At 33.0% G+C, this 17405-nt stretch overlaps 1 protein-coding gene, 2 non-coding genes and 1 pseudogene across 4 annotated transcripts in view; all 4 read right to left on the bottom strand.

Annotated features, from left to right (window-relative positions):
* Positions 1 to 17405, bottom strand: part of LOC124935978 (cell division protein FtsY homolog, chloroplastic-like) — a 90592-nt gene that overhangs the window by 56403 nt on the left and 16784 nt on the right. The window lies entirely within an intron of this gene.
* On the bottom strand, positions 1427 to 1498 carry TRNAC-GCA. Its single transcript has one exon. It is a non-coding gene; the product is annotated as a tRNA-Cys (tRNA).
* LOC124935977 lies at positions 1873 to 5202 on the bottom strand (annotated as a pseudogene).
* TRNAC-GCA lies at positions 2655 to 2726 on the bottom strand. Its single transcript has one exon. It is a non-coding gene; the product is annotated as a tRNA-Cys (tRNA).

The raw sequence follows: 17405 nt of genomic DNA, 5'->3' as shown, positions 1-17405 counted from the left end.
TTTTATGTATTGTAATTTTTGAATTTCTAATGAAATTTTATAATTAATTTACAATTAAGTTTAAAATAATTAGATGATATTATAATATTGTGGTGTAATTTATAAGTTTGAAAAATATATGAGGTAATATTAAAAAGTTATAAAAGTTGATGTAAAGAAGAATATTATAAGATTTTTTTTTGGATTTGAGAATGAATTTTTCGGTTAGAGAATATTATTGTTTGATGTGACATTTACACTAAAATAAGTTTAAAAATGAGTTTTTAGGTTGGAGATAGTCTAAAATATCAAAATGATACTTTTGAACAATACAATTACAAAACATGTGTCCCCCAATCAAAATTACTCGCAGAGAAGTAAAATTCCCAAGAAAGGTCATCTCTTGCTTCATTGGGCTATAAACCAATGACTACACAAGGTAATCCAACATATCTAACCATTAAGGTAACTTTTCCAATATTTCTTAAAAAATTTATCATCTCTTAAAATTTGAACCTAAGTTAGTATCACTATTCATTTTTAAAGTTCAAATATTTTATATCTCCAATTTTCCTTAAATAAAAAAGAAGAAGCATATAATATGTTTGACCTACCATAATAATAGGATGCTCGACTGCATATATTAACATAATTAAGCAGTGATAGGTCAAATACCACTTCTTCCCATAGGTATTTCGTCTTCTACTGTGACCATAACCAATTTAGGGGCAAAACAAATTGCCACCTTCTTTTCACATGCAAGACATGCAGTCAGTCATCCATACAAAGAAGGCCATTCACATTTAAAGCACTCTTTACCAGAGATGGTTGGTATAATTGTTAGAAAACTTACCAACTATTTTCCAGACTAGCTCCTCATACCACCACCAAAGGTCCAATTATTTCTTTCTTTTTCTTCATAGAGGAACCTATTTAATACTCTCTTAGAAATTCTTGTACTACTTTTTATATCTTCTTAATATTCTCTCATAAAAAATAATACTCTATATCTTTAATATTTTCTTTCTAATTAAGATTAGTGACAATAATATATGCTCTATAAAATATAATGAAAGTGTTGGTATAAATTATAGAGAACTATGAGTTAAATGAATTATAATAAAACTATGGCCGAAAACATTTAGATTTTGTATAATTATTCATATTTGTCTATTGATACATGGGGATGTAGCTCAAATGGTAGAGCGCTCGCTTTGCATGCGACCCCGCATCTCCATGATTTTTTTATTTATTAATTTCATGTGGTTCAAATGCTTACCTCAAGATATCACACAAGACAACATCAAATTAATTTTTATCACCAAAAAGATATAAACTATATAAGACTCATAAATTTAAGTTACCTTTGCCTTGACAGTTTCCTACCGCCCTAAATGTATCTCTTCACATATGTGCCAAGTAATTTATTAATTATTAATTATCAAAAAGGGCCCAACCGGGTTCGAACCGGTGACCTCTTGATCTGCAGTCAAATGCTCTACCACTGAGCTATGGACCCATTTGTTCAAAAATGAAACACAAGATTATGTGTCACTTCAATCTCAGTAAGTATCAAAACATATGTGTGCTAACATTTATTGATGATTTATCTAAAAAGAATTTGGTATATTTTTTTCCTAAGAAATCAAAAGTATTTGAGAAATTCAAGGCTTTCAAGCTGCTTGTAATGACTCATAGAGGTGGTGAATTCACCTATGTTGAGTTTAATGAATTTTGTTAATCAAATGAAGTAATAAGAGATCTCACAACTCACCATACACCTCAACAAAATGGCTTGACAGAGAAAAAAAGAACATAACCATTATGAATGTTGTGCGAAGAAGTATGCTATTAAATAAAAGAATACCTAAAGATTTCTGACCAGTTCAGTTCAGTTGGGTGTACACATTCTAAAAAGAAGTTTCACAGCTTTTCTAAAGAAGAAAACACATGAATAAGCTTCGAGCAACATCAATCCATCTTTATGACATTTTAAGATTTTTGACAGCCTTGGTTTTGTGAATATTCCAGATCAAAGGAGGGTTAAGCTAAATAAAAGAAGACACTTCAATTTTCTTGGAGTAAGTAATGAGTCCAAAATTTATCGATGATATGATCCAATCTCCAAGAAAATTGTAGTTAGTAAAGATGAGGTGATTGAAGAAAATGAATATTAGGATTAGGATTGAAAAGTTATTTTCAATTAGATTCTTGATCTAGAATGGGAAGAAGAAGAATGTGATACTGAATTAGATTAAGATACCCGATGCTGCCTTGGCATTTTCCTTTTCGGCCACCACAATCTCACGTCATGTCCTCTCTGCCCAAATCTCTAGATGATCACTAGCTGTGGCCCTAAATGTATCAGGCAATTTAACAGAAAAAAAACAATGTGAAGCATGCCTTTGAAGGATACAATGTAACATATATAATGATCAAATAATAAAAAAATAAATCTCTTCAAAAAAATATAAGGATGCTAAGCTGAAAAACATTGTAAGGCATTAGTTAGACTATTTCACTGCCACTTCTAAGGTGGATAACTATTTGATGGAAACAAGCATGGACAGATATTCACATTTTTCCCTTCCTTCTTTAACAAAAACAAGCATAAAGCTGCAAAAAAAATTACTACATGCTTGACTTCATTTCTATCAAAATATCATATAGATAAAAGGGCCCAACCGGGTTCGAACCGGTGACCTCTTGATCTGCAGTCAAATGCTCTACCACTGAGCTATGGACCCCTATGTTCAATTGACTTCATTTTGTTTTAAAGACGAAAAACAAGGTTTTTTGAGTGGTTGTGAAATTTAGATAGAAATGCACTATCGAATTCAGATTGAATTAATATATTGTAACATATGTAAAGGTGATGTTTTATTAGATATAATTAATTTATTATAGGTTTGATCAGGTAGATTGGTTGAGTTTGTAATGTTATGACCCACAAAAGTGGGGTTTCTAATATGAATAAATGAATACAAGCTTGTAATGTTAGATGTTAGAGAATTTCAAAAAATCAAATGGATATCTAAAATAAGTTTGAACCAATAGCATTAACCATTAATTAATATGAATAAAAATTTTAAGCATACCACATAGCCTCCTCTGGGATCAAGCTTTGTCACATTCAAACCAGTTATTCCAACTGCCTGTCAATTTAAGAAGTTAATGTCATCAACAAAAAATGTTAAATGGATCCTAATGGAAACAAAACAAATATGCAGCAAGAGATCACAATTTCTTCAGAAACAAAGCATGGCTATGCACAGTTTGTGGGTGAAAAGTTAGTGAAGCTATGAAAACTCATTGTTTGTTATAAAAGTAAAACTTAGTCCAGAAAGAAAGAGATCACCTCATTGAACTCCCTTTTGCTTGTGGAAGCATATGCAACCCAGTTGTTCCATCTAGAACCAAAAGGATCTTCTGTAAAAGTTCATCATAAGACGTTGGATGTCTAGCAAGTTACAACATTCCTAAGTAAAACCAGTATTATAGGGTGCGTTTAATAAAACTGAAAAATCAAGTACTATAAAGGTTGAATACTGAATTTTAAGTATTCAATTAGTTAAGTGATTGAAAATTAAATGCTGAAAAAATTAAATAAAAATATATAAATTTAATTACTTTGATAATTTGATTTTGGTAAAATATGGAACTAATGTTAGAAAGTACTTAAAACTATTTTACCATTATTGTGAAATAATTTGATAAATCTGCATGTGTTAAAGTTGTCTTTAAACGCTCTTACTCTATTACCAAGTTAAATAGTAAATAACTTACCGAATTAAACCAAATCTTTTAGCTTAATTTGAACTCGGTCTAAATAATTAAGTGATTTTTAAATAACAATTATCAAATTAACTTAATTTTAAAAAGTACAAAATCATTTAGATTAAGTGATATATGTTTTCAAACATCACCTTAGTAAATATTTGATTGACATGATCATCACTATAGAAAGTTGAATTTCTTTAATGCTTGAAAATGCACGATTTGTAACATATGTAAAATGAACTTAGTAACTGAAAATCTGTTAAATTGGGAATTATTTGAACAAAATAAAGCAGTTTGCATCTTATTTCACCCAATCTTGGCTTTTGTCGGGGGATTCATGTCAGAACTCTAGACTTATGCAATGTGTCCTTTAGAAATCAAATTTCTTGAAGATAATATGTAAACTAGTGGAAATTGGACAAAAGAAAAGATAAATTTACTGCGTACATGACAAAATCAGAAGACTTACATTTGGTGCACCAGAAACAATTTTGGTTACAGTTTTTTTCAATTCTTCCATCAAGCTGTAGTTAGTGAGTAAACCTATACAAGAAAAAGAAATAGTTGCTACATCCACATTAGAACACAATTACAGATGATGGAATATAATTTAAGGTTCAAATGTTTACATCCAGATGTATGACTATGACACAAGACAACATCAATTCCTTGCTCTTTACCTCTTTTCACAGCCTGTGAAAAACTATCAAGGAAGAACTTAAGAATGATTGCCAGAAGTTTTGTCACCAACAAGATATGCTAAACTAGATAAGACAGACTCTCTGTCCTAAAATTGAATAGACCAACACTTCTACTCACAAAATCTAGATTGGAAGCTACACATACAGAATATTAGAGGCTTTACAAAATTAAACTTATCCATAATCAATGTTACAGCAGTTATAGCAGTTACTTTAAGGAAATATCTCTATGTCATATATTACAAAAAACTTCTATAATTTTAATTTAACCATTAAAAAATGGTCAACAGGATTTCCCCCAAGCCAATACATGTTAAGATCATCATTTATATTGCTCAACTAGCCCATTAGGTTAACATCAATTTTAGCAATTATGATGATATCAAGGATCAATTGGTTGATCATTTAGTCATCAGTAATGTTCTAGTTGGTCAGGATCAAGTCAAAGAAACCTGGTTTTACAACTTTGCTCAACAATTCATGTCCCCTCCCCCATAAACACTAAAGGAAGAAATAAAATCTTAACCAACCTATTCAACCCATTGTTAGAACAGTAACGTATTGTAACTTTTCATTCAAGAACTCAGACCTCCCTCTCTCAGTTTTGTTGTCATTTTATGACTTGAAATGTGAAGGAACTATAATGGCAGAAGTGTCTTACTTACATCCATTAACACCTGCAATCATGATCAAGGCTGGTTTCCTTGTATAAGACACAAATGCTTCCAAATTAGAACACCACATAGCTAGCAATGCATGTGATATCAATGTTACAATATCACCAACCTGAAACCAAGTTGAATCTCTGTTTTCTTTGATTTCTTAGTTAAAATGTCCACCACGCTCCTTTTCAAGACATTCTACAAAGAAGATAAACTTTAAACCTAAATCAGTTAAACTCCCCACGATCTTAACAGTAATCTTCGGTCCAAAATCAGCTACTAGCAGCCTACAAGTATGAGATAAGACACAACATTTTCAAGAACTAATCATCGCATAGAAAACACTCTCACTTTTTAAAGCATACTACTGCAAATCCGTCAGATAATCCAACATTAGAAGATAAGAACTAGCAACAAAATAGGTAAAATTTTCAGTTCAATCCTTAGTTAAAAATAGGAGCAAAAAGAAACGAAGAAAGGAATACCTCTTTTAATTCATCGAGGAAGTGAACGGTGTCGAAGAGATTCCAAGTTGTCTCGAGTATTTGAGAATCCAGAAAAGAGCTTATCAACGTTGTTTTTCGCCTTCTCCTTTATAAACCTGACAAGGCGGGTGCAGATTCCAGTCTGGCCAGCGGAACATCTGAACCGGGAAAGGCAGGACCGACTGGTCAGAAATGAGGGGAACTGGTTAGGAGGAAGTTTGTAGACGTTTATACCAATGGAGGGAATTGATTGCATGATGAGATGAAACAGACGCTATTTTGATAATGGATGAGAGACCGGAAAAGGGAAATTTGAAGAGATTTTGATAATGGATGAAATTCTAATGACCGCGCTTATAAACTTTACAAAAATGACTTTTTGGGCATGCGAAATGTCCGTCTTGTCCCTATGAGTGCCCCGGTACCGCATAATATGTAATACGCGTGAAGTTCATTACATATTACGCGTGCATTATAGATAAATCACTTCACGCGTAATATGTAATGAATTTTACGTGTATTACATATTAACTCTAATATATAAACCTCACATCATTTGGGACACTCATTTTAAAGGCGTTCTAACTCTCATCCCCTATTCTCTCTCCAACTCTCCACGACTATCTCCAACGCAGCCGCCACGGACTCTCCCCCCTTCTCGATCCTGCTCCCCAAACCATAAACTCTGCAATGCAGCCGCCACTGACTCTTCCCCCTCCCGCTCCTAAAACCCTGAACTCTCCAACGCAACTGTCACAGACTCTTCCTCTCCCTAAACTCTAATCCCCACCCCCACGACTCTCTGTTCAATGTCAGCAGCCAACAGATGTTGAAGAAGACCCACGACTCTCCGTTCACAAATGGGTATGTTCATTTTATGTTATAATTAGTTGATTTAATGATTTCTTAGTTAGTGACATGATTTTATGAACACTATGTTATATACTATAGTTGATAACTCCTAGATGCAAATATTATGTTATTAACCAAGAGGACCCTCACGTGTATTGCTCACACGTATTCCCCACTAAAGAGGAGTTTTCTACTAGGTTTCATGGAAATCCAATGTGGCAAAAATTGCCCACAATTTTGCTTCAATGGACCTATTGGTTAGGGCTCTCATCCATTGCAGCAAACTTCTGGGAAGTTGCTACATTGAATTTCCACAAAACCCTAGTAGGAAACTCTTCATCAGTTATGGTTGACGCCATCTTCAAAAAGCAACAACAAAAGTAAGTAAAAATTGTGAGTGAGGACATTACAATACGCATGAGAAGAATTATACAATAAGCGTATTGCAATGCTCCTCACACGCATTATTAATACATTCAACTTTCTAGTTCAAATAATTATCGTTTAACTATTTTCAATTACAACTCAAATAATTTTCTACTATGATGGAGAGTGGAAAATTACGGGTGGTGTTAGTCATTTTAATGTAAAGTCATCCAAAGGGTTGAATGTTCCCCTAAATTCTACATAACTTATGCTACTAATGTTTACAAATTTAGATATTGTATCACCGTTTATCCCCCCGGTCTATGTCCCATTCCATAGCTTATCACGTGCTTGTGAGACACGTGGCAATATAGAAGGACTACCGCGAGACAGCTCAAGGTTCAATGATTTCAATCTTGGTTTGCGTGCCAGGCATCTTTTAAAACGAAACATTTAGTTTTTAAAAGATTTTGAAAATACCAGGAGCGGTAAGAAATTAATTATGTAAAATAATTAATCTTTTGTTCAAACATTAATAACCTAGGAGGCTAAACAACAATTTAACCTGACCCGATTTAAATTAATTAAACATAATCAATTTAAAGATTATTCATTTGAAAATCAGAGTCGCCAAGAGATTTTATGAAAATCAATAAAATGATACGTGTACAAACGTATTTATACCAAAGTTTCTGAAAAAAGTGGTTCGTTGTATGTTTACGTTCGAGAAAGGGATTTCGCGCTATGTCCTCTACGCCCGCCTAAGGACGGTTTTCAAAATCCTTCTAAAATAGACAAAGTTTGGCTTCTATAAATCTAATTATAACCTCCTTATCTTTAATTAGTAGTCCAGGGGTCCTAAATGAGGATAGACTTTAAATAATTGTACAAAATTATTTAAAGGAGGTGTGTACCTGTTGTGTTGGGGTTCAGATTTAACAAAACCTGAAAATATCAGAAAAAAATATTAGAGAGTATAACCAAACAAGACCTAGCAAAAGAAAATTGCTTTGGGAAAAATCCCAGAGAATCTTGAGAGTTACTTTATGACCTTGAAAATACCATTTTTTAGAAAATATGCGCTTGGTTCCAAAATAGTTTTGGATTTTTTTTAAAATTGAAACCAAACGGGCCTAAGGATTAAACCCTAGGTTTGAGTCCGATCTTGTCAATTTGGGCTTAGTAAGGTTGAAGAGGTTCAATTTTGAGTGAGGGTTCGGACTTAGGCCTAGGGCTATAACGGTCCTAGGCTAAATGGGGGTTTGATCCTAGGCTAGGGCTAGGGTTTGGCCTAGGCTAAGATGAGGATAGGCTTAATTGTTGGTCCTAGGTTAGGTGTCAAGGTCAATCCTAGGTCAAGTGACAAGGTTTGTCCTAGGTTAATTTGGTCTAGGCTAGTTTTATCGGCCCTAAGACAACTCTCTCGGTCGGGTAGCACAGTCTTGGGCGGTTTCCTCGGTCAGGCGACTCGGTTCTTGCTTGTTTTTCTCGGTCCTAAGACAAAATTCCAGGACCGGGTGTTCTTATTTTGGTCCGAAACTTCAGAAGACCATAACTTTTGATTGGGATGTCCAAATCACAATCCGTAAGTTGCTGTAGGTTCATATTATCATGAAGAACAAAAGCTCTAACATAAATCACAATTTTTAAAATCATAAGAGGATCAATTTTAAAACACCATTTCTAGGTCAAATTTTGGGATCTTTTAAATTAGGTCATTTCAATGCCTGATTTTTGTTCCATCAGCTTTGAAATGATGAATATAGTTAATCCATACCAAAACAAGAACATCATTACATCATTAAAATGATTTTTGAAGATTGAATCAAAATCTAACTTTTTCAAAAACTAAATTTGATCAAACATGATCAAAAGGGTGAAATAGTTACTTGGAATTCATCCCTACATGTTAAGAATCATGTATAACTACTAATTGAATCAACAAATCCAACTTAGAAGCAAGAACATGAAATCTCAAAAATCCAGATTTTTAACATTTTTTTCCAAAATTTCAATTTGATCAAACATGATCAAAACATGATTACAGTTACTTAGAAATTATCAAACCATGTATACAAACATGTAATATAACTAATTGAACCAACAAAATCAGATTAACAGCAAAAACACAAAGTTTTAAAATTCAAATTTTCAAGCTTTTTTTCTCAAATTTCAATTTTGATCAAACATGATCAAAACTTGATTAAAGTTGTATGGAAATGATTCAAACATGTTTATAAACATATATAACAACAATCTGAATAAAAAAAATCCAAATTTAAACCAAAAACACAACATTTCAAAAAATCCAATTTTCAAACTTATTTTTGCAAAATTCTGTTCTAGGTTAATTTGATCGGTTTTCTTTCAACAAAAATCTTACACATGATATATATAATTATTCTCTACAAAGAAATCACACAATCAAGCATAAGAACACGACCAAAGTGATTAAAAAGAAATTTTGAAGAAATTCAAAATTTTCAATTACAAATCAATATTTAAGGCTTCTGGAATCATACCAACAGCTGGAAAACATTTCTGAGAGTTGTTGGAAGTGATCCAGAAGCCTGGATCGAAGCTTGGCTCGCTGGAGAAAGTTTTGAAAAAAAACTATTCTTCGTCGGAATCTGTAGGTCTTCAATAGGATTGAATTGATGTGTAATTCTTGGTTATTGTTTGATGGATTGGTATTAGGATGGTAGGGGAGTATTTATAGGTGGAAAGGTCGGTTATAGAAGGCCAATTCAACTTGATTTTGATCGCCGACATTCTTATCCCTAAAATCTTATCTGGCAGCTGATAGCCTTATCCCGGGAAAGACAAGGCTTCTAGATAAGGGGGAAACGTAGGCGCTGACGAGGGGATCACGTGGGTGAAAAAATCAACGGATTTGATCGTCTGTAGCCGAAGTTAGAGCTTTTGGAAGGTTGGACGCCGGCGACGATTGCGAATACAGCGACCCCTGCATCTTAGTGAAGAAGATGAACAAAACAGCGTCGTTTTGAGTAACGGAACGCCGAGTTCTGTCTGGTTCCGTCAACGGTCAACCTAGTTGAATAACGGGGTTAGTCTATCCCGTTAGTTGATCCGGTGCGGGCGTGCGCGTGTGGTTCTGCTACAGCTGAATTTCTGGCGCGCTCTGGACTGTCGGATAAGATCTGAGCGCTCATCTGATGGTCCAAGATCTTGATGCAAAGTGTAAACATAAAATCAGCCACACAAGATTATGCAATTTTAATATTATTTAAAAGTTTATTAAAAATCGAATTTAATTCCTTTTAAATCTATTTTTTCACCAAAAATTTCACAAAAATTATTTCTAGATTCATAATAACAATTATGATCATTTTTTACTTTTTTTGGGAATTTTTGGGAATTTTGGGGTATTTTATTTAATTGGTTTAAGTCATGAATTAAACATAAATCATGAATAAATCCTAATTAAATATTTTTAACCCCTTGGTCTAATTTGGGTAAAATATATACAAATATTTTATCCTCAAATTATTTTTGGAATTTTGGAAAGTTTCCTTAATTAATGTTTAATTATCACAATAATTAATCCTTAATTAGGTTTTAATCCTTCTTTCAAATTATTTTGAATATAAAAATTCAAAATATTATTTTAATATTATTAAACATAATAATATTATTTTGCAAATAGGGTAAGTCAAATTTTCATGCTTACAGATATGATTTAGTTTTTCAAACCAAATATAATACTCTAGGTATGGATGTCAAATTTTCTACTATAACTGATATCAAACATGATATTAATGTGAAGTTATTTTTAGCATAAACAATGTCAATCCACCATTACACTATATTGTGTGTTTTTTTAGTAGAGAAGTCACTACCTAGAAACCCAACTCAAGAAAGTGTAGTGGTTACAGAAAATCATGATCCTGACGTATTCCTGATATTTTAGCAGCATGAAGATGTCTTTGAAACTCAAAATGACATATTAGTAAATAAAGAAGACCCATGTTTGCGTTTGAATGAGGGGTTAGTGATTGGGTTGCTAGTAACCCATGTTGGCGTCTGAATTAGGAAATTGGTGATTGAGTTACTAGTATCACACCAAGTAGTGATTGGATTGCTACTACCAAACCAAGTAGTGATTGGGTTGCTAATACCAATCTAAGCAATGATTGAGTTTCTAGTACCATACCAAGTAGTGAAATCCGATACCTAAGACATTAACTTGTGAAATCATATTGGAAGTGAGTACGTTGTTTGAGAATAAAAAAGAATTCAACTGAGGTTACATAAATATGCAATGACTAATCATTTTAAATTCAAAGTGTAGAAGTCAATAAAATATCTTTGGTATGTGAAATGTTTGGATGAGAATTGCAAGTGGAGATTGCGTACTGTGAAAATAAAATTCTCGGAGATGTTTGAGATTCGAAAATTTGTAAAAAATCACACATGTTTAATTATGACGAGGCAAGCACTATCATGGGTTATTGAGGAATGCAGGAAGAGTAAGTACATGGACCATCACCATGACCAAATGCCTAAGAAAAATAATGGAAGAAATGTAGAGAAATTATGAAATAAATATGAGTTATAATAAGGCTTGGAGATCCATGTAAATTGACGATGCGTAGAACTGTAGCGGATTCCTATGGTAAATTGACATCATATTTGTACATGTTAGAGATGAATTATCCGGGTACCATAACAGACATCTAGACAGATGAGCTCGTCTATTTCATGTATATGTTCATGTCCCTAGGCGTCTTAGTTAGGGGTTTCAGAAGTTGTTGTCGTCCTATATTGTGCGTTGATGTCAGTTTTCTTAAACACAAGGTTGGAGGTAAACTATTGGTGGCTATATCATTGGATGCAAATGAACAACTTTATCCTATTACTTTTGGCGTTGTTGATTCAGAGAATAATAACTCATGGCATATTTCATGCAAAAACTAAGAGAAACAATTGAGTCAGTCCTGAATCACATCTTCGTATCCGATAGACACTCAAGTATTGTCAATGCCTTGTGTGTGGTTTTTCCAGAAGCATATCACGATAAATGCACATAACACATCAAGATTAATATTATGGCCAAATTTAAAACTGATCACTACCACACAAAATTTGATTTGACTTCTCGCGCATACACAGTCTCAAAGTTTAATCGGCATTTTGACAATATCAAGACTAAGGACCCTCATATTTTCGTCTATTTGGAAGATATTGGGTTGGAGAGATGAAGTCGTACCTTTTTCCCCGGTAAACGATATAATCAAATGACAAGCAATTACGCCGAGAGTCTAAATAGTTAGAGCATGAATGCTAGAAAGTATCCCATAACAATATTAGCTGACTATTTAAGATTCACAATACAATAATGGTTTCATAATAGTAGAGAAAAATCGTCCAATGACACAGAACGTTTATTTCAATATTATGAAAAGTTCATATGTGAGCAAGTCTAGAAGGTTAGATTATATAACGTCAATCCACTTAACTAATTTGAGTTTTATGCGCATGATGGTGAATCTGATTTTAATGTTGACTTCAAAGGAATGACATGTAATTGTAGGGTATTTGATGTATCTGGTCTTCCTTGTACTCGTGCCATGGCTGATGTCCGTACCTGGAAATTGGATCCCTATAACTTTTGCTCAAGGTAACCAATTTCTCACATGTTGAATCTATCTAACCAATTGCTCACATGTTGAATCGTTATCTTTTTCAAATATTACTCAACTGAATCGTGGTAGAATGCATATGCGGAGACATGTTATCTAGTTTGTCATGAAGATGCTTGGGATATTCTCGAAAATATCAAACAACGAGTGTGCCTAAAATCACCTTTTAAGGTTAAGAAAGGATAGTCAATAACAAAGCGTAGGTCATCTCAAGATGAGCCTCGTAAGGTTTGGAGACGATGCAGCTCATTTGGTGGTCAAGGTCATAACAGGGCAACATACAAAGTAGTGATGTCTACACCATCTATCGCAAGAGTATCATCATCTTAGCATAATGAGTCATCATCTCAGTAACATGAGCCTTTAACTTGAACTTGAATTTGTGATTTCATGTGTGGCATTTCCTTAAGTCCTCTTAATGTTGAATAATTTTATGAATAATTGTATTTTAAGATTTTATGTGTGGTATTACCTTAGGTTAATAATTGTATTTTCTGCTTTCTTGTGTGGCATTATCTTAGGTTAATAATTGTATTTTATGATTTCATGTATGTCATTACCTTAGGTTAATGATTGAGAAATATGTGTGTTAATTATAGTATACTAATAAATAAAAAGAAAAAAAGAACATATATATCCCAGAGAAAAGGAAAAGAAGAAACTTGTAGCATACCCGTGATAACTCAAGGTATATGATTGACTCTCCTAATGCATTGTTAACCAAAATTATTTTACTCAACTTGTCAAGAGTTTCCTAATGGAATGCGTGTCGCCGCAGTCGCAACCATCGAAAAAATATAAGGCTCCTTTGGATGGATATGCATTTACGTGGTTGGTGCTTCTCTAGTATGTATGTTACTCTTGGCGACCGACTTCATCAACAGTTTACGTACCAAAATTTATTGGTGTTCGGCAAGTTCTTCACTATCAACGACGCCATCTCAGTCGTAGTCTTGAAGATGCTAGTGGAATTAACTACCTTATAGTTTGGCGGTAGAGACCAACTCATTAAACTATGTTACACCACCATCATATATGTATGTGCCGATAGAGAAGGCACCAAATGCCTAAACAAGACAAGAACTAACTATACATTTAACACAAACAAATCACACGGGGATCGGCCCTACGCACCGAACACTAATTTTTAACACCCGAGGAATTAAATAAATTTCGTAAATAAATAAATTAAATGTATCGAAATATTAAAAATGAATACAGAAATAAGGCAATGTGGTCAAGATATACTAAAAAATAGGACAACACGTTAAGCACATATCCCGCAAACACACTTAACCATTTAATTAGGTGCAGAACTTGTCGTATGACGGGCTCAAACCTAGGACCTCAGGTGGTTGAGAATATTCACCTCTTATTGCTGCTATGCTAGAAGAGGGGATAAAAATGTGGTCAAAAGGGGTTAATCACATAGCTCGCAAACACACTTAACAATTTAAAGAGGCGCATAACTTCTTGCCTGACGGGCTCAAACCTAGGACCTCTCAAGGAGGCTGAAAATATTCGTATCTTATTGTCGCTAGGATAAAAGAGTGGATGACAAAGATATAGTAAAATAAAATACTACTAAATAAATAAATAATAATAATGGAAGATTAAAATATTAAATGAAATAAATAAAAATAAAAATATATTGTTTTGAAATTTAATGTTAGTTTAATTCCTTGTAGAAAATAAAAAAAATAGTGCTGAAAAGGATTGAGGAAATGTAAGAAATTAAAAAAGATTTTGAATTTGTTTGACAGTGATCCAGTGTAGTAGAAACTAGGAGAAAGCGTTACAGCAGGTCATCTAACGCTCGTTAACCTTTTAGTAATAATCCAAAGTCCAGGAATGAGCCAAGCCCACTAAACGGAAAAACTAATTTTACCTTGACAGAACGTCTGAATACAATTAGTTGCTAACGGATCGTTAACGGTTAGAAAACGGAATGCCAAAAATCGTGGGAGATTATAGTACATGACTATTTATCTTCTTTGATGAAGAACTCAAGAACATGTTAAAGAGGATAAACGATAAAATTGTAACTTCCTCTATGAGAAACCATTCGACGTGAGATCAAGCCCATACTGAACGCGACGACATAAGGAATTTTCCTGCATTGCCAAGATCTAGTCTTGATGCCCAAGTCTCGTTGATTTCAAGCTGTAACAAATGAAGGTTAATATGGGGATTTCAGTTTGATAGTGATCAGTTAGATCAAATCTTGAAATAAACTTGATAGAAAGTTACTCTAGGACTCTATGAAGATTTCTACACTATTTTTAAGTGACAATTTTACTTGTAATTAAAGAACACGATTGAAATTTGTTCTAGAATACTTTAGTTCATATCTACTTCATTTCTTTACCATTTCTTGTTTCATTTGTTTGATTATAAAGAATTATCTTTTAAAAGATTCACCTAATTTAGAACTAGACTGAAAATTTTAAATTGTCTCCTTTGAGTATAAACTTGAAGGAGATGACAAAAAAATATTTTATGAACGATTTGAAAGATGTTGGTGAAAAGAAATTGATCATGTGTTGAGATTTGATGACTGGCAAGAATGGTACAGGTTCTGTGGATTTGTTTTCAAAATTTTTTGGTTAGGCTTGTTTAGTGATTCTTGTTTTGATTTAAATACATAATTGAGTTCTTAGGATGATTTCATATTGATTAGAATAAAAATTGAATTGTTGTAATTACATTTGAAGAATCTAAATATTTTTTTATCTCTTCTTCCTTTGTCCAGCGAGACTCCGACCAATGCTACAAGTTGGGTTAGGACTTCTAGTTTGCTTAGACATATTCTAAATCAATCAATTGTTAAGTTTGTCTATGGCTTTAGAAATCAAGATAATTGAGCCAAATGAATTATGTTATAGGCATAAACTTTTGATTCAAATTAAAAAATTCATTGTGATTTATATTCTTTAAATTACATTCAGTTGAGTTTTTCTTGATTTCATATAAATCCTAGTGTAACACCCAGAATTTCCTTGTCCCGGAAAAGTTTGAGATTCTAGAAATTTCAACATCGGTTTGTGTGTCGAAAATATTTTAATAAAACATTATTTAAAAGATTTGTACAAAATAATTAATTATAACAATAATTAATTTTTTTATGATCAATTTTAAATAATTTTTTGGATTTAAAATAATCAAATCACAATTTCTTAAAAGAAACATTTATTTTTAAATAAATTAAAAAATATATATTTAAAAGATTATTTATTTGATGAAAAAGTCACCAATTAATTTTTGATTTAAAATCAATAAAATATTTTATATACATATATAAACGTAATTTTAACAAAAGATTCTTTTAAATTCGATATTTGGTGATACTCTAAAAAAAGGTTTCCGCACTATATCATCCGCGCCCGTTAGAGAATGGTCTTTAATTTATTAAAAAAATCTTGTGTTTTAAAAAATTTGTTTTATTACATTTTAATTGACCAATTATTTTTTAAATCCTAATATGCATAGTTTTTATTGCATTTAAAATTATAAAATAATATTTAAATGTTGGTACTATGATCGAGGGAGATGATTATCGGGAAGGGTACCTGAAAAATATTAGTGTAAGATGTTAGAATTTAGAAATAAATTCAAGCAGGCTCTTATCAAAAAAGAAATTATGAGGATATTTTAAAAATATTTTGAAACAGTTTTCTATTTTTTTAGTTTTTTTGAAAATGGTTTGGCGCTTTTAATTTAATAATAACAATTTTTAAAATTAAAATCCCAAACAAACGGGTCCTAGGACCGGTCCTCTAGGTTGAGGGTTTTGATCTCTCGATCGCGGTCTAAAACTCCTTCGTTCGGGGTGTTCGACTCTTGATTGAGTGTGAGAGATCCTCTGTCGAGCCTAAGATTCCTCGATTGGGTGTAGGAGAGTTCTCGGTCTAGGCCGAGATTCCTCGGTCGGGTGCGAGAGATCCTCGGTCGAGGCCAATATTCTTCGATCGGATGCGGAAGTCCATCTGTTAGGTGTAGGGAAGTTCTCGATCAAGGAAAAGCTTCCTCATTCGGAAACCATGGCGGGCTTATTTTTCGGTAGAAAATCTAGCTCATGCTAAAAATCCATCGGTCGGGTGCGGGGTTTCTCGGTTAGGTGTTGGGGAGTGTTCGATTTTCTCGGTGGGAAATCAAACATAGGCAAGACCCTCAATCAGACGTCAAAAACATCAAACTGTAAGTTTGATGATTTTGATTGGGGCCTTTATCCTTCAATCTGAGGGTATGTGATTCTTCATCTAGTCTCAATGATCATTTATAACATCATTCAAATGCACCATTCGATCGGGATGATGTCTTCTTTGGTTTGATCATATTTCAAGCAAAATCAGGATTTCAATTTTAGGGTTTAACAAGGTATAAGATATTTATCAATAGCTTCCTTACACCTCATAAAATCAAATGTAACCAAAATAATAAAACTATGTATGAGTTTTGACCAATTTCAGAATCGAGATTATCTAAATTTTTGAAAATCTTGGTTTTTTAAAAACATGCTTAAAATCAACTAGGCTTGATCCAAAACCATTCCTAACATCATTTATAAGATGTTAGGAAAGTTTTCAAAGTGTAATTCGAGAGCTAGAGCTCAAGAACAAAAATCCGATTTTGAAATTAAATTCGGATATTTTTTATTTAAATAGGTTTACTTGAATAATAATTAAAACAAAAATAAGTCAATGTGGCCAAGATATAATAAAAAAATGTTACAGCGGGTTAAGCACAAAGCTCACGAACACACTTAAACATTTAACTAGGTGAAGAACTTGCCGCCTAACGGGCTCGAACCCATGACCTTAAGAAGGCTAAGTATATCCACCTCTTGTTGCTGCTATGCTAAAAGAGGGGATAAAAATGTGGCCACAAGGTGTTAAGCACATATCACGCAAATAAAAT

This window comes from Impatiens glandulifera, chromosome 4, assembly GCF_907164915.1.
Source record: "Impatiens glandulifera chromosome 4, dImpGla2.1, whole genome shotgun sequence".
Taxonomy (NCBI): Eukaryota; Viridiplantae; Streptophyta; class Magnoliopsida; order Ericales; family Balsaminaceae; genus Impatiens; species Impatiens glandulifera.
Note: the sequence above shows the minus strand (reverse complement) of the source record. Positions and strands in the feature narration are given on the sequence as shown.